The sequence below is a fragment of the Haemorhous mexicanus genome, chromosome 6 (assembly GCF_027477595.1).
Source record: "Haemorhous mexicanus isolate bHaeMex1 chromosome 6, bHaeMex1.pri, whole genome shotgun sequence".
Classification (NCBI taxonomy): Eukaryota; Metazoa; Chordata; class Aves; order Passeriformes; family Fringillidae; genus Haemorhous; species Haemorhous mexicanus.
The window spans coordinates 10,514,890-10,539,371 of NC_082346.1; the positions used below are offsets into that span (position 1 = coordinate 10,514,890).

The 24,482-nt window shown below is 42.8% G+C and overlaps 1 protein-coding gene across 8 annotated transcripts in view; it reads right to left on the reverse strand.

Moving 5' to 3' along the window:
• The window catches only part of SHANK2 (SH3 and multiple ankyrin repeat domains 2), a 281,678-nt gene extending 266,167 nt beyond the window's left edge, over positions 1–15,511 (reverse strand). For 2 of the 8 annotated variants that reach the window (XM_059848433.1, XM_059848438.1), the window contains exons 1-3: positions 14,834–14,995; positions 9,023–9,186; positions 8,240–8,353 (exon numbers count right to left, since the gene is read on the reverse strand). The gene's annotated coding sequence lies outside the window, so the exon portion shown is untranslated. Of the gene's footprint in view, positions 1–8,239; positions 8,354–9,022; positions 9,187–14,833; positions 14,996–15,113 lie in introns of those variants that run through there. The other 6 variants (XM_059848432.1, XM_059848437.1, XM_059848435.1 and 3 more) reach the window with 5 other exon arrangements.
• Between the last annotated feature and the right edge of the window lie 8,971 nt (positions 15,512–24,482).

Sequence of the window (24,482 nt, forward strand, 5' to 3'; positions counted from 1 at the left end):
TATTTTGCACTGTCAGACTGCAGGCAGTTCATTAGTTTAGCAATTTTCAGAGACTCCTAGATGTCTTTGGCACTAATAGACCCCAAACACACACACACACACACACACACACACACACACACACACACACATTGAATTTTCCACTTTTCCCCCAAGTTAAATTGAGAGCTCAAATACTAAGGAGAGTAGTAAGAGCAAGGTTTGTGTCTCCAGTACATGATGGATTCAAATCCTGCCTGGGAGAGATGTAATAACTAAACCTGATTTGATTCCAGCTCAGCAAAGAAGGAGGCAATGAGCTGAAAAATGAGTGCAGCAAGGGAAGAACTACCTGAGATTTTGGGAGGCTACTCTCAGCTAATCCTGCCATTATGTAAAGCCAGTGAAAACAAAACCTGGTCACGAGGTGGAAATGTGAACAGAATCAGGAAAACTGTTCAAGGAAGTGGAAAAATAGTCATTTTCTTCATCAGGAGACACCATATTTGGGCACATATTTAAAATTCTGAATAGAATTCCACATGGACTTTTTCAGAACTAAATATGAAGTCTACAGCTGCTCAAACACTTGCTGGAATGAACTCACATATTTGTGTCTCTCTTTGGTGTTTTTTCTACGGTCCACTAATCTTTTCCTCAGCAGCCTAAACATAATGGCCTAAATGCTTGTACATTGTGTGGCAGCAAAGAATGATCTTCAGAAACACCAGATGCTTTGTGCCTTCAGATTATTCACTTTTTATGGCAGCAAGTTCAGGCTAGAAGGAAAAACTAAATACCAAAATGTAATTCCTGTCTAAATCCCAACAATATATATGCACTGCTAACTTCGTATATATTAAAGAGAAATAACTTCCCAGATATTACTTCTTAGAAGGCACTTAAAGCCACAACATGTAAAGAATAATATAATTCCAGATAGGTCTAGCATCAGATCCTGCATTTTGGCTGGCTGATCAGAATAGATTAAAAAAACACTTCCAACATGGAAAGAAAAATCCCTTCTTCCTATGCTTATCTAAACATAAAATGGCAATATATTTAAAGCAGTATGGACTACTGCCAATCATCAGCAATCAGTGATGAAAAAAAATGAGCCCTCAGTTCATGGCTCATAACTATTTCATTTCCCAAATACTGATATTTGGGAAAAAATCCCTGATAACTGCTAAAAAATAATATTAGCTCTCCAAAGAGCCAGAAGGTGCTCACCTTGGATGTAATTTTTCATGTAGCTCCTCAGCTCTGTCCAACTCAATGAACTCAATCCTAAATTTTGCACTGAACATTTTCTGGTCTTTTGTTTTATGAGATAGTGGAGAACTTTGGAACTCAGATACACAGGAAAACTTGTACCCATTTCCTACCTACCCTGAAACTGGAGGCTGATCCTTAGCTCAAAAGAAAACCTGTTGATTGTATGTATCAAAAAAAGGCAGGCTGGTGGTTTTTTAGACTTCCACACCTTCCAAGGGCTGTAAATGTTAACAGCCAATGACCAAAAAGAAAAAAATACTTCCACAAAGTGAATGGAACCCACGGGTTCTGATATCCTAAAAGGGAGAAACAGCCTGAATTCAGTCCCAGTAGCAGAATTCTGTGTTTGCTGTGTTTTTAGTAGTCCAGATGGCTCTGTTTTATTTACATGTCCCATCTAAACAATCACTTCTGCATTGTGGCAACACTTGTCACTGTTGTGACAAGAGGAGGGAAATCTCTCCTCTCAGTTATAAATCACAAATTACCAAGGGCAGCTGCAGCCTCTGGTTCTTTATCATCCCCTTCAAGACAGGAATTGCAGTGAAAGATGGGAATCTATTAACTTTGCTGGCTGAGCTATGCCAAGTGGAGAGAGATGAAAGATGGAGTAATGAAAGGGAGAGAGCCCAGCATCGTGACTGACCTGTGCAAGGACAGCCCTGGTGTCCTGCTCACAAATGAATTATTCAGCTGCCAGGCCTTGCCTGCAACTCCACAGGTCCTGAAACACACAGGTCAACCCAGGCCCATCCTGTTCGGTTTCTTGGCAACACATTCAGGTTGGTGAAAGGGGACAGGACTGCTCATTTTGGGGGTATTGGGTTAAAAAACTGTTGGTGTCACTAGCAGTACTTAAGTGAAAGAGAAACACAAGCTAAAGTGCAATATTTTGAATAATTCTCAAATAAGTACATCAACTCTCTGGGAAGATTAAACTGTTCTTACTAAAACTACTATGGCAGTCATCTCAATAATAAAGAAAACATCTGTGGTAATCTAAAATTTGGTGAAGGTCTAGCAAGGAAACCATCATGTACATAACAAGCCACAAAGGTTAAGAGCTGCAGCCGTGTGATCTCAAGAAATTCATCAGACCTAATTAAGCTGATGGTGCATGAGCTCTCCACAGAGAAAATTACAAGCAAAACAAGTAGAAAAGGGAAAACCACAAACATCTTAAAAATTGTGTACGTTACTTGTCAAAATACCGCTTGTTCAGTTTCTCCCAGATCAACAAGATCTGGACATGGACGCCCTTATCCAGTCCAAATTGAGATAGGAGTCTTTCTTCCCTCAGGAGCACAAATAGCAACGACCAAGGTTCAAGGAAATTGGAAGCACAACAAATGGAAGAATATAAAGGGCTCCACAACTTAGAAATTCATCAGCATTTTGGACAGCCACATGCAAGCAATGCATTAAGATAAAAATCTTGGTTTAAAACAACCAGGTATAAATGTTGAGTCTGCTTAACAACCCAGGGAAGCCAGTGTTCCCAGGCAAATACATCCCTGATAAAGGGATGGGAGAAAAGAGAATAAAACTGACAGATGTACACAAATCTCAATGGGGAGCTCAAGCTGGACCAATAAAACCCCTGCCAATCAAGCAAATTATGCAACACTTATTTACTTTTGCTGAAAACACACTGAAATGCTCATTACAGGAGGATTACAGCTGGAAAAGAAAGCCCCAAGAAGGCAACTCCTGACATTTGATGCATAGAACACTTGACTCCAGCTGTCTCCAGTGGAGCAGCCTTGAGACACAGCTGCGTCACACCAACTGCCCCTCACTGGGCACATCATCCCCCTGGGAGTGTCACCCATGCCACTGTGACATCCCAAGGGCTATGAGATGAGCTTGGCACCAGCTTGTCAGCCCTGCCCGAAGGCTCTTTGTTGTACTGGCTCTGGGTGCTGAATTGAAGGTCTGCTCCCTTAGGCTCTGGGGAGAAGTGAAGAACACTGTCCCTTCTCTGGATCCCCACAGAGTGAAAGCTCATTTCCCAATATCAGCAGAGCATCCAAGCCACAGATACAAACTCCTTGCTCACATAACATACTGCAGCAGTTCTGCCAGGCATCCATTTATTTGTTTGGATTTTCCAGTAAGGATCTACTGCACAGGACACCACCTATTCTTTCCACAGGGCGTTTATTTAGCACTGCATCCTCACTCACTGTACCAATGTAATTTAAGGTCTTCCATTTGCACAAACTTGGCACTGCCTAGAGTACACAAAGCGTAAACACAATTAAAGTACTTACATTTTTCTCTCACTTTCAAACATGGGTCACTCTGTCTTTAGTTATGTGTTTCTTCTATTCAGTTTGTTCCCTGCCCTAGTTACAAGTTAGTCAGTCTTGCCCTTGTGACTTAGTTTTGTTATTCACAAAGTTGTTTGTTTAACCCCATAAAAACTATTAAATAAGATAATACTAAGAAAATTGATGTCCCAAAAGTAAGGTATTAAAGAAGTCACACATACCTATAAAAAGACACTCAGCTATTACAGAGCAGCTATAGAAACATGGAGATTGCTGTATTGAGAACTGACCTTCCATGATGAAAAAATATATGTTAATACCCCTAAGCAATATATGGCCACGCAGCCTGCTAAGTGAATTCAAACATTCACTATACATGGGGTAGCAGCAGCCTCTGAGTGATCATTCCCTTCAGAAACAGAGTGGTTTTATTCAAATTCAACCTCAGAGAGAAACAGCCCTTCCCTTCCTCACCCAGAAAAGACAAGGTGTGTGTCTGTCAGGAACAAAGCAAAACTAATGTGCACCATGTCACCCTGACCTGAGACACAATTACAAGGTGTACCACAGAAGAAAAAGGGAGAAAGTCCCTGCAAGACTTCAAAGAGCACAATTGCGTGTGTGAAATACATAAACACTCATTTCCTAAAAGATGTATAAGGCTTCCATTAAGCAATTCTTTAATCTCCAGGTGACAGAGAATGCTTTCCTGGTTATGTGAAAGAAAAAAAGAACAGCAGGGAGCACAGAATAGCTGCAAAAGACATTTTTGGCAATAATACAGAGTAAGATCTGAGCAGCCCAACCATCCTGGGGGATTCCTGGGAGTGCTCTTCCTCCAAAGAACAGCTCTGGGTCCTGTTTCTTCCAAGGAAGGAACCAGGAGCTGTCTGTGGAGCTGAAACAAATAGCAAAACTGACATTGCTCTCTGAGCCTTTCCAGCTCAACTTTCTACAAGGTTTGTGAGAAATCTGAAGGGAGGACAAAAGCTGGCAACAGGGAGCAGCAGGAGAGAGATGACTGGGCAAGGAAAAGGCAATTTGAATAGGAAGTTGATTAACATGAAGTGTCATATGAAGTGAATTGGGCAAAACCAATTCCAAACACACAGCATTGGAAATGGAGCTGATTTTTCCCAGTTCAGAAAGACAGTGTTGTGCAAATGTCAGTTTTCCATACTGCATTCACAGGAATAACCGGGATATTGGGGAAGAAATAAAGAACAAAGACATTAAGTCATGATATAAATATGTGAAACTCAGGCCCTGGCCCTACTCTTTTCCTGTCTGGACAGCAGTGTAGTGTGAGTGGCTGCATCTCCAGAGCACCACAGCTCCTACCAGCCATATCCTTATATTTTTCCTATTGGCATCAGGAACATGATGACATTACCAGCCCCAGACAAACTGGGAGATCCTTCAGAAGACAAATCACATGAACACCTCATGTGCCTCATCAATGCTGCTAAACACAATAGGAAGCAACCTGAAACAAGTGTCAACACTTAGTGCAAACAGGATCAGCTGTTAATAGCCTATTAGCAGCACAATTAGCAAATTGGATATTCCTGCTCATTATCCAGGGTTCTATTTGCAAACAATATTTTGAACAGATTAGAACACAACCTTATCAGTAGAAGTCCCACCTGAGAAGTAATACTTTCAATTAAGAGCTTACCAAGTTTCCCCATAATGCACTGAGGTCAATTTTTGGACTTCCTAGAATCTCTGGAAACCTGGAATCCATCAAGATGTCACAGCATACGTCACAGCTGAGACAGCTACAATACACCAAGTATCACCATACAATTTCAGAAGCCTTTAAGCATCTGCCCACCCAGAGTAACACCTCACCACATCAGAAGGCTTCAGGCACCTGCCCATCCAGAGTAACATTCTGCCACCTCACAAGGCTGCAAGCACCTGCCCTTCCTGTTTGTTAGCCCAGCCTTTTATCCCCTCCTGTTGATGCACTGCCCCTGTGTGCCCTCTGCTCCCTTTGGTGGTTGGTCAGTGCCCTTGGGCATTCCATGGCTCATTGCTGTCAGTGCTGCTTTCCTGCTGCTCACAGCTGTGCCCACTGGGGATGAGGCTGGCCCAGCCCCACTCCCAGGTACCACAAACTGTGTGCCTACAATTGAGACATCATTTCATAGAGAGAAAATTTTAAAAAAAATTCAATTTCTCTTTTCTCCAAAAAAAACCCCAATTCCTAAGAGCCTTCCAACACCATTTGTGCTGGCAGTGCTTTGTTGCCAGCTTTGCTGAGGTTTTTGTTCCCACAGTGAGCAGAGAAGAGCAAGGCTGAGGAGGACACACTCTCCAGTTCAGAAGCATTCGGATGCAGAGGTCTGGGCTTGCCCCAGTCCTGCTCAGAGAGCAGCAGTGGCAATCTCTTTGTGCCATTCCAAGAGGACTCTAACCCTTATTAAAAGCTTTGTCTTTGTAGTCACATTCTGCAAAGCCCACACAGTACAACATCCACCGTGCAAAAATGTCCTTTATCCATTCTAAACCAAATTTTAAACCCAAATTTCAACTACAAATTCCAGCTTACATCTTTCATGGTGCAGAGCTCAATGAACAATGGTTCCCAACTTAATCCACCACCTTACCTTCATGATATTCTAGCACATTTGCCCTATTGGGAAAGCCTTTCCTTAAGTATCAGGTACTCATCCAATATAGACTTTAAAAAATAAAAAAACAGAACAATTTTAACTCATATTGACTGCACTTTATAAACTGCTTTATAAACAGCAGTTGAAGTGGGTTGGGGTTTTTTCCTTGGGACAAAGTGCATGTCAGTTCTGTGGATGTGACAAACTTAAATATTTTTATTGCCATAAAAAAGTTTATCATAAATAGTTACTTACTGAAAGATTACAGTAGAATAGACTGTTTAAAAAAAAAAAAGAAGAAAAAAATAAAAATTTTAAAAATCCAGATTTCAAACTGAAAAGCTAAAACTACCATGTAGGTCAAGCAGGTTTTTAATTTTAAAAAGAAAGAAAGTAATTTTCAAAGCATGACAGACTGGAGAGAAGCTGAAATACTGAACAGCAATTTCATAAACAATTAAGCTGTAGCCAAGAGCTATGAGGCCTAGGAAGGAAACAAATAAAAACAGAAATTGCAGCAACATTGTGGAGTAAGGCTTGGGTTGATTACACTGATATGGAGTATAAATTATGCAAAATTTTTATTTAGATTACACTTCACAGGACCATTTCACACTTCCAGCTGACCAGTAAGGAAATGTTGATATCTGAAGATCTCAGTAGGATATTATTTTCAGTTTAAGTTAGAAATTATAGACTCTTAATATCAATAAATATCAATTAAATGAATATACTACTGCACATGTCATTTTGTACTGCACAATATTTTCCCACTCTGAACAGAATTCACGAGCATGTGCAAACTGTACCCAAAAAATTCAACATGCATCTTCTCCTAAACAGGTATTACTGAGAGACAAACTGCTGCATTCAGCATCATTTGCACAGTATTTTATCCCATCTGGTTTGGCAAGTAAGGAAGCTTTGAAAAAAAGGGAGCCATACATAATTTGATGAGTTTAATTTTGAGAAGCTATCAATCTGAAGTCTCGTGGGAGGAAAGTTTCAGAGTCATCCTGAAAGTTTTAGCTCAGCTTTGTTGACAAAAGAGAAAGTCATATCAAACAGGTGGATTACCACAGGAGAGAAAATTTCAAGGAAATGTTTGAGTTAAGCTTTGAAAAAGGCTCCTTTTTCTCTTTTGTGCTTTGAAACATAAAAAGGTGTTTATTTCAGGAACTCATTAAAAATGAAGATCATGTCCTCCATAGAAGGGGAAGTGCAAAAGGCACCAGTCACCAACACTGTGATACACAAAAATTTGGGATTAAAAATACAATCCCCTGGAAAACAAAGAAGCAGAGCCCCATGATCCAGCTCCCTGGGAAATCAGGCACTGCACAGACATCACTCAGCTATGTGGGAAATACCACTCAGGAGAAAAACAGGGAATATAGTGTTATTGGGATAGCATAGGGAGGGAACAGAAAAAAGAAGAGAAAAGCAAAATACTGCCTTGGACTGCTTTTTTGTGGTATGAATCTTTTAGGGACCTTGACATATTTTCTTCCATGTGGCATTTAAGGGCAGCACTCTGCATTAACACTTGCAGTTTTGAAGTCTGAATATTGGCATAAATAACCAAATTCAGCAGAGCTGCTGACACCAGCTGAGGACCTCCAAGTAGGGAAAATAAACACTTTTGTTTCTCAAATGTTTTCCCTGGGTTCGGAAGTATAAAAATTTCACTTGGCTTTATCCTTCATGTTCAGTTTCCTTGACTGACAAGCAAAGTGGCATTCACAGTGACACACTTTCCAGACCTGACTGTACAAGTACAAAGGCCAGAGGAAAAAAAGCAGAATTTGCCAGAAGTTAAGCTGCTCCACAATAACATTTTCAAATATTCATTTAGGGTGATCTTTACTATCAGATAAATGCTATGCTGATGGCAAAGTGTTGTGTTTGCCCTCTATAACACATGAAAAAGGGTGAGCTCAGTTCAGTTTTGCAGAAAGCAGGGAGAAACCAGCACCCACAGGTGTGAGACAAGTCCTGTGGGGTGAGAGGCCAGGAGGGATATGCAGTGCTGACCCTGAAGTGGCTTTTCCCCTCTGTGAGAAGCCTCTGTGCCCCCTGTGAGCTCACCTCTGTATCCACGAGCAGAGCAGTTCCAAAGGCACCATGAGGACAAGCCCGCTCCTCTGTCCTGGTGGGATGGTTCCAATGGGGAGAAAATTGATCCAAGGGGATGGAACAGGGCTGGAAGCAAAAAGCAGGGAAAGCGTTACATTTCTGTGATCTGCTGACTTCCCAAGCAATTTTCAGCCCTATTTCAGAGAGGTGATGATGGCAAGAAGAACAGCTCCATTCCTTCCCTCAGGAACCCACAGCTGGCACATCCTGCTTGTCCTAATAGGAATTACATCCGAATAACCTGCAGCAGACAGGAAGACAAGCCTGTCTACCAGAAAAACTGCCATTCCACTTGAAACTTTTCCTCTTTACCAGGTTGACCCAAAGAAAGTAACAAAGGGTAGGTGAATAGCAGCATAGGAATGGGTATCATCTGGCTTATGCTTTTCAGGCTGTAGCATGCTTCAGAAAACCCTATCCAAGTCTTTCCTGGAGAAGACAGAAAGTGACCAGTTCACTGCACTGATGGCAGCATCATTAAAGTAATGCACAGAAACAAAATTCATAGCAATGTGCTACACCCAGTCCTGTCCTAGGAGACTGTTGTCTAATTGGATAGAGATCATCTCAGAAGCCAGGATGTTTTCATACAGCCAGGGTCCTTTCAAGTGTGCTCCAGAAGCTGCTGTCAGGAGCAATGGCCACAGACATCAACACACGCCAGGCTAAATTAAGGGGTGGAACTGCTGAGCTTGCTCCAGCAATGCCATGGAGGAAAGACTATAGGCCACTCACCTGCTGGGTTTAAATTTACTCTCTCTGGAAGTACCTGATCTGTAACGACGTGCCCTGGGGGTAATCCAGAGGCTGGCAGGTGGCACAGGTTTTAATACACTTCATTTTCTATCAGATCTGGGAAGGAGGTGACCCGCAGGACCAGCTGTCCCATTCTTCCCCATCTGCAGTGTGGAAGTGGGAAAGACTCAGGTGGGAATGTTCTGAGGTGGAGGAACTCAGTGCACTGGATTTTGATTAATTGAAAAACATCTCCATGTGTGACAGCAAAACATTTGAAAATAGCAGGGAGATGGAAAAGTGTTGGTACACATCAATTTTAATCAAAATGTGATTTAACCAAAACTCAGCATGGTTCCCAGTGACACAGCCTGTTCACATCACTCTCTTTCCCTGGAAAAGCTGCTTTCAAAATATATGAGGAACATCAACATAATTCACTACCAGGCCACTGCACATCACAGTTTCTGCCATCAGCCCTCATTTAATATTGGTTTCATGGGATCTGTGCTCAGGCTTTTCTCTTCACTAAAACTTCTTGTACCCAGAAAAGTCTTATTTCAAATTCTTTCATTGTGTGCCTTGTTTAATTGAAGATTCTGATTAAAAATTATGTTGTAGCTGGCATATAAACACACCATCAGTGGCACCTCAAGTTACGAAGACATAGGTCCAGCTTTCTTAGTAAAAAATTCTGAGACAAGACTTTTAAAAAATTCCCCAAGATAAGGCAACATCAGAGATTTTCAGGGGCAAAACTGACTGTGACTTTTACAGCTTAATGAAGAAAGAGAGCACCACTTCAATCAGAAATGCAGGAAGCCAAAAGGCTGTATTTGGAGTAAAGCCAAATTTGGGAAAGCATTTTATATTTGTTACATGGTTGGGAAAAAGCCATCAGTTTTCCACTAGAAGCAGAGATTCTTTTACCAGGATTAAATAACGTGGTCGTTTAAGGACTTTAGAAACACCTGTTGCCTTTTCCACTGCAAACATTTTATCCCTGTTTATGAATAGCTCTTGGTCACTTCTCTCCATCTCTACTTCTCTTTTTCTTTAATATGTGCCCTCTTTCTTCCTTCTCCTCCCCTACATTTTTCCCTCAGTACTCTGGCTGGGCTTCTTTACAGCTGCTACCGCCAGCTATGAGAAATGACCCAGGAACAGATCTCCCTACCAGACACAGCAATGTGAAAGTATCATCTGCAGAGTTCAAACTATTCAAGATGCACAGTCTCTTCTCACATCCACAGGTAAAATTCATTACAGTGGAATGGTTGGATGATTTGAAATATTTATATTGAAGTGATAATGCAAATTAAAGGAGAAGTATCTTGATAAGACATCAGATTAATGACTGTTGAATGTATTCTCTGTTACACTCTGGTGACTGAACTTTATATTTAAAGTTTAAGATGCTCGTTTCACAGCTTCACAGTTGAACTAACTGCTTTTCTGAGGTTCACTTTCAAAATTTACTCAGACAGAGTAAACATCCTCTGTTTGTAATTGACAGGATGTTAGTCCCAGAAGTGTATTTCCAACTGCATCTCATTACAATTCTCTCATGTTGTCACTGCTGATATTTTTTCAGTAAAGTTTAATTAAACAAAAGCACTCGTGCACTGTGAGTGAAATTGCAGTGATGAGCTGGTGTACGAGGTGAAGTGTAACAGTGCTACCAAACCCCAGATCAGCGATACTTGTAATCCAAATACAGGAATTTCAAGGCTCCATTTCTGACAGCGAGTCTGGTCACTCCCACCCTTTGTCTGGGCACAGCCAGCCTGGTCAGTTGCACTCTGTTTTGGAGCAGAACGAGCTCTGCACGTGGGAGGGAGCTGTGCCTTTTGGCCCTGGGGATGGAGCAGAGCCACTGGCCTCTTTTACTGAATTGTGGAGGCAGTCTCTGGTGCCTGCGAGGTGGTGCTGGCACAACGCTGACTGCACAGCTCAGCACGCCCTCAATAAGCATCCCATTGCTCAACCATGCACAGCTACCAAGATCCTCCTGGGTGCTCCCAGTGTCTTGAACACAATGCACATTCCTCACATGCTACAGCAGGAGAGTCCATGCTCAGGAGTGAACAAGGGTGCACTGCCCACTCCTGCTTCTTCTGATCACAGTGTCCCTTCTTCTCATCACAGTGTCCTAACTGGTTTCTAAAAAAAACGTTTGTTTTGGTTTTTTTTTTCAAAGTGGGAGATCATACACCTTTGATTTTTAACACAAAATTCATCAGAAACAGTGTTGAGTGTGAAATATATCTCAGGCATCAGACAGCTGCTTGTGTCCTAGCATAGAAACCAAAATGCTTTTTTAAATATCACAGGAACTTCCAGCTGATCCGCAGTTTGCCGTACATTTTATCTTGCTATTTAGATCCTTTTTTTGTATCAACAGAACTGCTGCACACTGTTTTCCCCTCCTTCCTGAAAGAAGAGACATGTTCAAGCTGCTCCACTGAACAGCAGTGGCACTTTCTGCTTGCTCCCAAGGAATTTCGTGTTTGTAACCAATGTAAGACATCCAGCAGCACAAGGGGTTTGCAGCGCTGCTGTTAATCCTGTTTCCAAAGCTTTTCCAGAGAGGGAGAGACCTTACACGCTCTGGCATCTGATCCAGGGTAACCCTGTGCTGGCTCCCAGACTCACTGACTTGAAGGCAGCCTATTAAAACAAGCCCCGAGTTCTGGGCAAGCCATGCATAGCAAAGGCACATTCCAGGCCCTAGGTTTTTAACGGGAACACAACCTCATCTGCTCATCCTTAAACGTGCAGCGACTCCTCCGCCAGACAGCGCACTCAGCCTCTCTGAGACGGCAGTGACAGCACCTCCGCAGCCGCGCCAGAGCCCGGGAATGCTCGTTCCCAGCATCTCCGACATCAGGCAAGAACACGCTCCTGTAAACTGCTGGCAAAGCGCCCGTGTCGTACCCCGGGTGCCGACTGCTACACACAGACACTCCCAGCCGGATCCTTCAGCTCACACACAAAGCTCTGTGCCAGGGAAACCGAAATCCTGGGGCGGCTACACTGCCAGCCTAGCTCAAAAGGACGCTGTTTTCTCCCGGTTTCCCTGTATTCCTCGAAATCTGCAAGCTCCCATCCACACTTCTTTGGAATTTCTGGAATGTGTTAGATGCTCTGTTCATAAATGATCACAATGAGTTCAGTGGTGGCATAATGAGTGTGCAGTGAGTATACACCACACCAACTTCGTTCATTTTTAATTTTGAAACTTTCTGTTGAGCATGAAGACTGAGTGTTTCTGCCTTCAGTATGAAGACTGAAGAAAGAAACTGATTACAAAAATTACTGTCAACATATTTTTTAACTTATTGTTTTTCCCTGGATAGAATGGAAAACAAAAAATGAAGCAGAAAGTAAACAGCAGTGCTGAAAGCAGTTTATGTTCTCAGAATTTGTGGTTTGCGAACTCCAGGTGTAACTTCTCAGGCAGACAGGAAAATTGGGTTTCAAAAAACACTGATTTTAGCACGAGGGTGTTTTTTGGAAGTTAATGACATGCAAATCATTATGCATGTATTTACATTTTTGATTAGGACAAGATTGAGAAGTTAGAAAATAGAGCAGTGATTCTCCTGTAGGTCTCAGCAAAGCTGTTTCAGGTCTGCCAGAGCTGTGAATAACTAACACAGATGAAATAAGCAAAGGTCACAAAGAGGAAAGGATTAAAAGGCTGAAGATAAATAACTTCTCTCCACTATCCTCACCAAGGAGTTCATGCTATCTAGGGTGCCTACTTTTTTAATTAATGGAAAACTAGTTTGGTGGGAAGACCTACGTCATGCTGGGGCTCTGAGGGGCTTCTCTGGAAACTCGGAGTTCTCTGACACTGAGAACACTCCTCCAGCCCCCAGCAGAACAGGCTGACCTCAGGAGCAGGGAAACTCAAGCCTGCAGTGAAACTGAACACAGAAATTTGATCGAGCCAGTGGAGTCTCTTGCATAATTCACTTTCTTTGGAGAACTCCTGGCTGGGCTGGGGAAGAAGCACCCCAATTCCCAGCCTTCCTCTGACAGACACTTCCTAAAGCTTCAGGACCCCTCCTTCAGGTGTATTTTCATGGGCTATTAATTCTAGTTTACAGCAGCACACCTAGAAAAGGTGTGCAGGAGTAACACTTCTTCTGGCACTTGTTCAGGCTTCCCTACCTGAATTCAGCTCCTACTTTTTGCAACTTTAATTCTTCCAGACTAACCACTGTGGCTAGAGAAGAAATGCCAAAGGTGCTTTGTAGTTTGGAGTTTCTGTACCTGCCTGCACAAAATTATTGCAAATACCTGATATATGTAAGTGCTTATACTTGTTAGATGTAAGATCATATGGGCCATCAAATTTGGGACTGGGAACAAGTGGTGGCATCCAGCAACAAATCCAAATGTTTACCAGCAGGTACCCCAGCTCACAGAGTGCAGCTGCAACTTTTAAACAGCACAGGAACTTGGAAAGGGTGGATCCATATTTCACCCTTTTCTTGCTGTCTTACATCTAAACCTGTGCATCATAGAATTATAGAATTGTCTGGATTGAAAAGGACTTTAAAGATCATAGCTATAGGCCTCAGGAAGAAAGTGGGAGAGATTAAAAATATTATCAATTACAACCTCTAACCTGAAGAATTTCTTCAAATAACACACAAAAAGAAAAGACCCACCACTAATTCTTTATTGATTCACCAGAGAGTTGAGGTACTATAAAACCTGCATTAAGGTTTCACTCTGCTGAATTGCACTTCAGCCCAGTTACCTACCCAGATTCAGATTGTTTTAATGTGTTATTGTGTTTTTAATGTAAGCAAGGGAGAGCCATTCTCTTTCACAGTTAAGTCACAACCTTGATCCACAAATAGCTTTAAACAAAGATAGCGTTTGTTTTCAAAGACTTTTTTTTTTTCCTCCCCTGACAGAGAGTCCCTTCAACAAGGCAGGTTATTCTGAGAGGACTTAAACAGAGCCAAAGCAAGGAGGAAGGGAAGATAGAAAAAAAGCAAGGATATAAAAACTTTCAGGAGAAGAATCTTTTCACCAGTGCATTCAGTCACTTGCAGGGAGGTTGTGTGACTTCTCCTGTGTTACAGAGCAAGGCCTGATTCAATTTCCCACTGCTTTTACTACTGCGGGAAGCCCTTAGGAAGCACTTTCCTGCTATCCACGCTCATATTCCCCTCTCCTACCTCACCCTGCTGCTCGCGGTCCTACAAACAGCATAAGGGGAGCTCGGTCTTCCTCACATCCTCCCTTATTCTCTGCCCTCTCCCCTCAGTTCGAAGAAGCCGGGACGCCCTTGTGCCCCCCGTCAGCCTTCCCGCCCGCCCCTCCGTGAGCGCCGAGTCCACCTGCACCGGCCCGTCCGGCCCTCACCGCGCCCCCTCCCCTCACCGCGCCCCCTCCCCATCCCTTCATCTCCACCTCCCCATCCCCTCACCGCCCCCTCCCCATCCCTTCATCTCCACCTCCCCATCCCCTCACCGCCCCATCGCCATCCCCTCACTGCCCCATCCTCTCACCGCCCTATCTCCATCTCCCCATCCCCTCATCTCCACCTCTCCGTGCCCTCACGGCCGCCTGCCCATCCCTTCACCTTCACCTTCACCTGCCCATCCCTTCACCGCCCCATCCCCACTCGGCAGCCGGGGCAGGAGGTGCCGCTTGCCTGGAAGGAGCAGCCGAACCTCTCGCCTCAGCCGCGGGCTGGGGATGCGCCCCCGAAACTCCGCCGCGGAGCTCAGGGGAGCCCTTCAGGGGTCCCGCGGCCGCCGCCCCTCCCCTCACGCCCCAGTTCACCTGCAAGGGGGGACACAGCGCCGGTCCCTCGGACCGGGCAGCGCCGCGATGCCCCCGGCACCGGCCGCCGCTACCGCCACCGCCTCCTCCGGCTCTCCCGGGCTCGCTGGGGCCGCGTTTCCCGGGGGCCGGTCCGGGGAGCCGCCCCCCGGCTCGCCCTGGCAGTGCCCGCCTCGCCGCCCGGGCCGCCCCCTGCGCCCGCCGCCCTCAGCGGCCGCTCCCGCCCAGGGCCGCGTCCCCGCCCCGGCCGTGCCCCCTCCGCGCCGCGGGCCGGGGGTACCTGCGCGGCCGGCGGGGCGCCGAGGACTGTCACAGCCCGGCCCTCAGCCAGCGCCGCTGCCCGCACACTCCATTTCTTGGGTTTTTTTTTAATCGTGCTGACTGGCCCAAGCGCGCTCAGCCGGGCGGGAGCATCCCGGCGCGGGGCGGCTGTTGGAGGCTCCGCTGCTGCTGCTGCGGCTGCTGGGGGTGAGCGGCTCCCTCAGAAACTTCTCCCGACACGCCGGTTTCCCTAGGAATGGAAGGCGCCGGGCTCAACACAAACGTGCGGAGGGCCTGGGGGCACGGCTGTGGAGCCGGGGGCGGTCCCGGCTGGAGATGCGGGCAGGGATGTGCGGGTCCCGCACGCTCCGGCTGCTCCCCTGCTGCTGCTGCCGGCTCCCCGCAGGAACCGTCCCGCACCTGCTTCCAGGTGCAGCCACGGCTCGGCAGGGCAGCCCAAAAGCACCGCAGGCTGTCACGGCACGCCCTGGATCTCACACACCCCTTCCCAGCTACGATCTCTGCCCAGGCACTGAAAGGACTGGGAGACGGGAGAACCACGATCCTTGGTGGATGCAACAAAGTTAGGACCACGGCAAAATGTCATCCTCAAAATATCTTGGACTCTTTTTATCCTCAAAGAACTCGAACTTTCAATCAATAATGCCATTTAGAACAAATCTCAAGTTACTCCACACAAGAATATGGATTTCAGACTACTTCAAGCTGTCAACTCATAGGCACAATTACCCCCAGTACAGTTTTTTCCATATGAACCATTTCAAACTGCAAAGAACAGAAAATGCATATAAAAATCTTCAGTAACTCACTTTTGGACTTCCCGAACTGCTTTGTGCAGCTACCAAACTTTTTTACTATGGCAGCTCTTCTTCAAATAAGTAATGTCTTTGAAAAGGGGAATATTCTTTAATATATACAGAGCAACTATGTTACCTCATTAATATTAATGAACATTCAGCCATGAAAATAATTTTCATGCAAGAGGACCTGTGCCCATAGGTGCATTCACTGGCAAAGTTCACACATCATTCTCCCTTCTGGTTGCAAGTCCCTGATGAAACACGGAGGTTTTAGATATAGTGAAGGATACTGGGAATGCCGAGCTCTCAAAATGCAACATCCTTCTGGGAAATTAAAAGCAAACAAAACCGAGGAGAATTAAGCAAGCAAACAAACCAAAAGAAGACTATTTGGCTTGAATGGGAATTTCCTACCTCTTCTGAGCTGATTTACCCATGCCTACATTTTGGTCTTTAAATTTTAAAGCATCTGAACATTTGCTCTGTCAGTCGAGAAAAAATGGACTTACTTAAACTCATGTTAGATCCCCTGGGGATATCACAGGGAAAATAGGACAGCAATGCTAAGGAGAAAAATTTCATCTACAGCATCTTTTACAATTAAAAACTTGCAAACTGTGAACAGCAACAAAGGGGCAGGGGGGGGGAACCATACAAAACAACAGTTTTTTTCATTAATTTTTATGCTTTAATTCAAAACTCAGTATTGTAGCCAATGACCAGTGTACAAAAAGTGGAAACAAAATATATTTGTGTTGACATCTAATTCATCAAATTCCATATGAATAGCCTCAAAGTATGACCAAACTAAGCAGCACATATCTTTGCCATGCCTGAGATGCAAGAGAAACTCAGCATCCTTCAAGTACATTCTAAATACTGCTGGAAGCACAAATCTGCAACCCCTACATTTTGACTGTCATGTCTAAAACTTTTCCTTAAAAGGCCAAAGCTTTATCTATAATTAAATAAATTTTCAGTTTCCAGATATGTAGGTTTAGTCCTTTTAAAAAACATTATGGTGACCCTCAGGAGCTTCTTGAGCCAAGAAAACCAGGGCAAAGCAGGCATCCCCAACTACAATCAGTTGCCTGAAAAACTTGAAAGTTTGGACATGATAATAGAAAATTCTGTTTGTGACATTCCTTCCTTCAGAAAAAGGAGGTGGAGCAAGAGCAAATCTCCATATTTCATAGGAATTACACAACTGTGCAGCTCCAGGGGACTTCCTTCCATGGGTACAGTTGACTACTAATTACCCCAGCCTGGAGAATGAACACTTTGTAGGCTGAGAGGGGCAGGTGGCATGAAACCCATGGTTCCTATTCACAGCAAAGGAAGTTTCAAGGACTTTTTCACCTCTCATTGTTTCAAATTAATGACCTGGTTTCAGTGAATTCTGGTAATTTCAAATGCAAGTCCAGCATTAGAATTATTATAAGATTTTTAAAACTGTCAAACAGACCCTGCATCAGCTGAATTACAAGAAATTGAGGTAGGACTAAAGCAACAATGTGCCTGACTCCAAATTCAGATTTTTTGTATAAGAAGTAAAAAGTTAAATATTTTGTTTAAAAAAAAATATCACCTACATGTTCCTTGGCATTTCATAAGTTTCCAAACTTATGAAATCTTATACAAGATCTAGTTGTATAAATTAGCAGGAAATTTTATTTAGCATTTTTTGCATCTTTTCTGAACCCCATAAAATGTACTCTCACCGGCAAATTAAATCTTTCAAATAATTTTGGAGGATGCTTTTGCTTACAAGACAAGGTCTCAACCCTCTCACTCAAGGCCCTTCATCCCTGAATTCCCAATCCTTTTCTATTTTTCCTTTCTATTTTTCCTTTTCTGTTCAATACTCTCTGACTTCCGAAGCCCTTTTAAGGAGGGATGTTTTGACATCTTTATCCCATTATTGTACTTTGCTTCCATACTTCTTCAGTAATTATTTTACCCCTTCTATTCAGACATGGTCTATCAGTTGGCCTTAATAAGCCAGTTTATTAAGCTTAAACCAATATAAAGTTAAATTAATGCAGACTTTTTTTCCCTGTGTCTGTGAATAGATTCCTCCAGCAGTTATGTTCTTCAAGAATAATAGAAGTCATTAAAAGCACCAGCTAGACACAGATCTGGAAGAGGTGTTAAATACACGAATGTCTCCTGATGTAAGATTATTGTGCCCTTTAAGATAATAAGGCATTTAAATACAAAAAAACTTTGTGTCAATTTTTACTAGGTTCGTTGCTCTCCAAGATAAAATACTTTTTAAAATTAATGACTGACAATGAAAGAAATCTGTTCCTTTTCCATTACAGATAAAATACCATGGAGTCATTTGCTGCAAGTTTCTTGCTATTTAAAATAGAGAATGAAAGGCTTCCCTAACTTCCCCTCCTTACCTCGTTCACATTGAAGAAAATAATTCTTCTACAAATTAGTATAAAAGCAAAAAATTATTACTATGCAGCAAAAATTTAACAATAAATCATCTCAATTTCCTGTACTGAAAGTTTGGGTGCCTTTCTTTTTTCTTCTGATGGTTTTGAGATTTGGCTCTTCTGATTTCCATGGTTAATTCTTTTCCCCCTTGGGTTACAAGCACGATGACACAGTGACCCAATGGTTTATTTTAAGAGCTTGGCCTGTTGGACATCACCACAACCCTCCAAACCACTGGTGCCTCTGCAGTGTCCAGTGCTTTGGTTGCTCCACTGCCACTCCTTTTCCAGGGACAGCAAGCCACAGAAATAGGACTGGCTTTGCAACGCGTGGAAAGAATTTTACATATCAGTATCAAAGGCATCTTGCTTCATCTGAAGCCCTCAAGGAGAAGGAGTGAGGTTTAATCCAGAGCTGGGCCCCCCTCCTCCTCCTCCTTCTCCTCCCTGCAGCTCCCTCCTGAGGCCGAGCCAGGGCAGCTGCACCCCAGCCATCCCAACCATCCCGCCACATCAGCACAGCCTCCTCCAGCTAGAAATGCAGTTTTTAAAGAATCCCTCACTTTCATTATTTTGTGCAGCAGATGTTGTGCTCCTGTGCCTCTGCTTCACTCCATCCTCTGAAAGCCTCATCAATGGGATTTCCCATCTGAACTAATTGAAATCAATGAGAACAATAGAACACAGCAAAGGAAAACTATTTAAAGGAATTTAAATATGGTACCTCTGTCTTTTGCTGAATGTTCCCCAACTTACTTCTGTGCTTTACTGTATCTGGGCAGTAATAAAACTGGAAGAGAGCAGGCATCCATGCACTCAGAAATAATAAGAGAAGCAGCTCACTTACCAGACTTTTGGCTGAGGACAAAGCTGAGTGAGTGCAGATGACCAAAGAAGATTCATCAAAGGTGTGTGTCAGTCATAAATACAATGGAAAACAAGTGTTACTCACCATATTCAAATTCATAGAATTTCTCTGCCTATAAAAATAGGTATCATGTTTTAAAATATTCTTCTCAAAGGAATTTAGCATTTAACTCTCACAGGAGCTAAGCCAAAATGAAGCATCTTACACAAAATGTAAATTACAGACTTAGACTGCAAGGAACTGAGGAAAAGAGTGAAACACACTGCAGATTATTCCTGTTTCCACACATTAGCAGGCCTGTCTTAGGAATTAACATAACAGACATGCAAGGTTAATTAAGTTGGCACCCACAATTACCTCACCCTTACAACCAAAGCCAACTGCAGATATCTGAGATTCAAAGGTGCTGGAATGGACAGAGCCCTTTTGAATCTGAGCGATCCCTGCACAAGGTGAGTTTAGGAAAAAAGCAGAAGTGTTTGGAGCCTGTGGTCACAAATGCAGTCTGGCTCTGCTGCTCTCAAGACCAGATCCACGATAAAAGCTTAAAAGAATGCTAATTCCATATTCTGGCTGATCTCAGTGTTGCCCCAGAATATGTGAGAAAATCCGTGTATAAATTGGGGTTTGAGAGATGTGCTCAGTGCTTTGCATGTGCTTATGTGCAAACTTCTGGGTAGGAATGGACAAGTGCTTACTGAAATGCTTTAATGACAACCAGATCAAATCAGGACATTTCATGCACAGAGGTTACAGTAGGGGTCTGCACTCATAGCTAAGCAGTCATTGCAGCAATTTCCAAAGATACCAATGAAAGAATTTAAAAGGAAAGCCATTCCAGCAATTTCCAAAGATACCAAGGAAAGAATTTAAAAGGAAAGTCAAGTGTCATGTTTTTAATGATTTTAGAGGGATTTCAAGCAACTCCAGATGACAACATTTCCATCCACTGCACTCCTGTTCTCTTATCAAGCCGTAGCTAATTAGCTGTAGGCTGCCCTGCTGCTAACTCAGGCAACAAACCACTAGTGACTTGAGCAGATGTTCTCCTTTTCCTGCCAATAGGAATAGTTACTAACATTTTTTCTTTGCATGTTAAGGTTTGCCATCTCAAAACTTACTCCTCAGGATCAGGAATATGCCACATTTAACCACTCACAGCCATAAATACCCATTTGCTAAGGCTGGTGTTTGCTTGGAAGTTACACAACAAGATTTGACAGAGCTGAGTTACGCAAAGTGGGGATTACATGGACTCCTCATCTTTAAAAATTAGTGTTTATTGAAATTTGTTGTTAAAAGAGGGAGTTCATCAAACCCATGAGGGCTCTCTGCTGTCAAGCTGAACATGGACTTAAACTTCATGGAGCTTGTCTCTGCCAAAAGAGGAGGCTGCTCTACAAGGGGAAGAGATGCTGCCTGCTAAAGCCATCTTTTATTATGCAGGAATATCATCTACACTTTGTAAACAAAGCAAAGCACTACCCTCTTCTAGTCAGCATTCACTAACCTGCACCTCAGGGACATCTCAGCAACCTCTGGAAAACAAGAGCAGAAAAATTAATTTTTTAAGGATAAATGTCAGTGATTTACCAATCATTAACTCCTTGAGTTTATTTACATTGAATTTCCAAAGTTCATAAATACCTTCAGTGCCTAATTCATTTTTCACACAGATCTGGTAAAATAGAGATGGAAAAACTTTCCCAAGGGCATGAGTTAGTCACAGTGAATCAAGAATTCATAAATCCTGCTTCTTGCTAAATCCAAATTGTGTTCACTCTCATATTAGTTGGAAGTTTCTGAATTGTAGTTAATGCTACCAGGTGTTAGGTAAACTTAGACTTTATTGCTTCTCAGCCTCTTGCAAACTGCAAATCAATTTCAAAAACTGAAATTTATGTGACTACTGTCTGATGGTTGGCACGTCACAAAGACCCAGGACAAAAAGAAAGGACACAAAATAGACTTTTTTTTTTCTCTCTTGATTTTTCTTTTGTCCTTCATTTGAATTGACAACAAGGCCACAGTGGCTGGTAGAGAAAGAGTTCTGTCTGTGGATTACAAGGGTTAGAAGATCACAGGAACCTGTTTTCTTTCTCACTGCAGTGGTGGAGGAACTCACACTTGCTTACTTGCTCAGTAAAGGGGCAGGTAACTCATTAATTTAAATAGCCATGTATTAAGTATACAGTTAGAAGTTTATGGCTAATCTGTTTTATTTGTTGCTGGGGAAGGCTGGATGTGTATAACCATTACTGGGCAGCAAGTCCCCCAGATTTGCTGATTTGTCACTTTGACTATCTGACTACAGACTGTTGCACAGATAAAAGTGCAAAACAGTGACACACTCAACAGCTGGAGATAAAAACACTCCACCTGTACTCTCACATCTCTCAGAAGGCAAACAGAGCAGTCATTTCCAAGACTTGTAATATTTAGAAAGTCAGACACAGCCTCAGTACTTCAGGCTGTCATCCAGTTCGTGTAAATTTTACTGAAATCAAGGGGATTTTGTGTAGAAAGACGTGATTGGTGCTGTGACCTGATTTTGAAAGACAGCAAGCATGCAGACCTGCCTTTGGCTCCACAAACAGCTGTAGATGTTCATCATGCCAGACAGGGAAGCCATTACCTTTCAGCATCCTGGTATTCCAGATCATTTAGATAGATTTACCCAGAGGAAATTACTGTAGCTATTAATTTATGTTCACTTCCTCACACGTAGGGGGAACATATGAAAGTCAAGTGGTCTCTGCTGCTGACAATAAAAGCCATGCATTCAAAGATCAAGGACTTTGTGGTCTTGCTGGCCCAAGCCCTTCATGCCTTGTCATCTCCCTGTCCTCAGTGGAAGACCACCAGTTAATGGATTTAACCTTTCCATCAGTGAGAAATAACAGATCAGCTTGTCAAAGATGAGTTACACTGAGGCCACGGACGTCCCCTTTCTCCTTCACTTCTTTTTACAGTCATTACATCTAATTCCCTTCACCACTGTTTTCCTTGGTTTCATCAAAACCACAGTTATTCAAGCAAGTAAAAGGCAGCTTAAAAGAGCAAAGTTGCAGCTGCTCACAGGGCTCTGTGCCCTCTGAAACTCAGCTCCCACATGTGCCAGCTTCAAAATGTCACCAACCATCTCCTGGAGACACCTTGACAACCTCTGCCAGCTCCTGACTCCAGCAGCAGATTGAGCCAAATGATCATTTAAAAACTTATTTTTCCAAGGTAACGTTAAGAAAGAGCAAAATCACTCAGTGTCAAAATAAATCTCTGAGCATGGAATGACAGAAAACAAAAAAAAATTGTTATTTCTCTGCATTCCATGCATTTCCTGCAAATACAAGTGTTTGTACATTACATGAACAGTTCTATACTGGCAGGAAATTCTCCAGGCCCATACTGGCAGAAAATATGGGGGTGTCAAAAGAGAAACAGAGGTCTGCACTGAAAAATTCCAGGAGCAACAGCCCCACAATTTCAGCTTGGCTCATATTTCCAGGAAAACACCCAAGACATCACAGTGACAAAACAAAAACCCAACTGTAAGTAGTGAGAAACTAAAATATTTAGGAAATTAAGAAGTCATGACAAGAAACTGCTAAAAACTTTCTTTTCTGTGACACTCAGGCTCCTGGAACTATCCCAAATGGATGAAACTGGGAAATCTGAAACACAGGCAAGGCAAACTCAGTCAGTGATTTTTGTAGTTTTGACAGTAGAAACACTGAAGTGAAATGAATTATTTTATTTATTATTTACAAACGAGTTTCCCCTGGAACAAGCTGAGTTGAAGTACAAGTTTTCAGGTCCACACACAGCATTCTGCTCATGGCAGTGTCAGCTGGGTTTCAGAGCTATGAAATGGAAAACCAGATGTCCCAGGCTCCAGGGCTGCCCTGGGAATGGGACAATTCTCCAGTCTTATCCAAAGTTGAAAGTATTTGCCATAGCAGGCAAATTTTGATGCCACAACTGGCTGTAGAGCAGATTTATATAAAGTTCAGCAACCCCTCCATGGACCCAAAGATTTTGTTTAGTTGTCTATAGAGAATATTTCTCTTTTTCAGGAAAAACAAAGTCCCAGAGGAGGTTGGAAGGACAAACAATGCTAAAACCAAGGTTATGATGGGGACTGCTAAGGATCTTATCCCATAATACAGCGAAGTAATGGACCTGTGTAATAATATTTCCAAAAGGGCAAACTGAAAATGAACTGACCTCTTAATGTTTATTTTACAGTCCTAAAGAGTGATTTACTGCTGTTTAAAAAACCACATAGGAGCAGAGCCAGCACAGGATGAACCTGAAACTATCAAAGCATCAGAACACCAATTCAATACTGCACATATTCAAAGTATCCCAGAACAGAACAGAATAACAGAGTGGTTTGGGTGTCATTGAACTCCTTGGAATTAGTACAAGAAAAATGGGTATGCTAGTGTTTTATGGATTTATTTTTCTACCTCGTTTTGTCACAGAAGATGATCTGCCACTGCAGAGTCTCAGTTTTTCATAGAATTCAACACTGCCTTGCAGGAACCCATTATGGTTTTAGCCTCTTTGATGGAAAATGCCAATATTAATTAGTACTTTGATGCTAATTACCATTTAAACTGAACTGCAACTATTAGGATATTAAAGGCAAGGTAAATTATTACATAATTTATGGGATAGGGTAAGGCTTTAAGTTTAGTTTGGCTTTTAATTTTCCATACCAGGTGACTTCAGTGATAGAAAAAACATTCCTTCTCTCAGAGGCCATCTGAGGACAAACTGATGTAGAGCAGAGTAACATTTACAGCTTCCCATGGGGATTTATTTACATGACATCAATCCTTTGAGCCAATGGGGGGACAATTCTTTGTGGGGTTTTGTTTTTACAAAAAATACCTTTTTTTTTGGGGGGGGGGGGGGGGAGGAGTGTAGGGAGGTAGCAGTTGATTTGCTCTTTTATATCTTTTGCATAATCACACATTCCAGTCCTGCCTCTTCTCAAATTTAAAGTGAGGGGTTTTTCTTACTACTTTAAAAGGCAATAAAATTGACCCTACCTTTAGGGAGGACAAGAGTCAACCCAGGCTTCAGGAGACAGAGAAGGAGCAGCTGACAGAAGATTCCTCAGCACCAAAAGCCTCCCAGTCTTCCAGAAGAATTGGGAACTGGAAAACTGCCTGCTATCAAAACTTGTCTGCACTTATCAGCAACACCTTGAATTTTCTAATCTGAGAGATCCACAACATCTGCTT